At 38.9% G+C, this 972-nt stretch overlaps 1 non-coding gene across 1 annotated transcript; it reads left to right on the plus strand.

The window, feature by feature from the left end:
- Positions 1–350: 350 nt before the first annotated feature.
- Positions 351–457, plus strand: LOC138077358 (U6 spliceosomal RNA). Its single transcript, XR_011144795.1, has one exon. It is a non-coding gene; the product is annotated as a U6 spliceosomal RNA (small nuclear RNA).
- Positions 458–972: the final 515 nt, after the last annotated feature.

Consider the following 972-nt stretch of genomic DNA (forward strand, 5'->3'; position numbering starts at 1 on the left):
TTTCTTAATTTAGGGAAGCAAGCTGTCCTATGACGTATTTCTACATTGTGGATAGGCTCTAGTTTCCATATTCCAATTTCTTTAGAGTAGTACTACCGGACTGAAATTTCTGTGTTGCTGAAAACATTCTGTATCTACACTGTCAAATATGGTTATCACTAACCATGTGGGGCTATTTAGCACTTCAAATGTGGTTTCAGCAAGTGGTGCTTGGAAAACTGGACAGGCACATGTAAAACAGTGAGATTAGAATATTACAACACATCACATACAAAAATAAACTCAAAATGGTTTAAAGATCTAAATGTAAAATATGAAACCCTAAAACTTCTGTTAAGAGAACACAGTTGGTGCTCGCTTCAGCAGCACATATACTAAAACTGGAACGATACAGAGAAGATTAGCATGGCCCCTGCGCAAGGATGACATGCAAATTAGTGAAGTGTTCCATATTTTTTATAAGCAAGGTGAAAAGACAGCCTTCAGATTGGGAGAAAATATTAGCAAATGAAGCAACTGACAAATAACTAATCTCAAAAATATACAAGAAACTCCTGCAGCTCAATTCCAGAAAAATAAATGACCCAATCAAAAAATGAGCCAAAGAACTAAACAGACATTTCTCCAAAGAAGACATACAGATGGCTAACAAATACAGGAAAAGATGCTCAACATCACTCATTATCAGAGAAATGCAAATTAAAACCACAATGAGGTACCATTTCACCCCAGTCAGAATGGCTGCGATCCAAAAGTCTACAAGCAATAAATGCTGGAGAGGGTGTGGAGAAAAGGGAACCCTCTTAAAATTGTTGGTGGGAATGCAAACTAGTACAGCCGCTATGGAGAACAGTGTGGAGATTCCTTAAAAAACTGGAAATAGAACTGCCTTCAGTTCAGTTCAGTCGCTCAGTCGTGTCCGACTCTTTGCAATCCCATGAATCGCAGCACGCCAGGCCTCCCTGTCCATGA

This window comes from Capricornis sumatraensis, chromosome 3 (genome assembly GCF_032405125.1).
Source record: "Capricornis sumatraensis isolate serow.1 chromosome 3, serow.2, whole genome shotgun sequence".
Taxonomy (NCBI): Eukaryota; Metazoa; Chordata; class Mammalia; order Artiodactyla; family Bovidae; genus Capricornis; species Capricornis sumatraensis.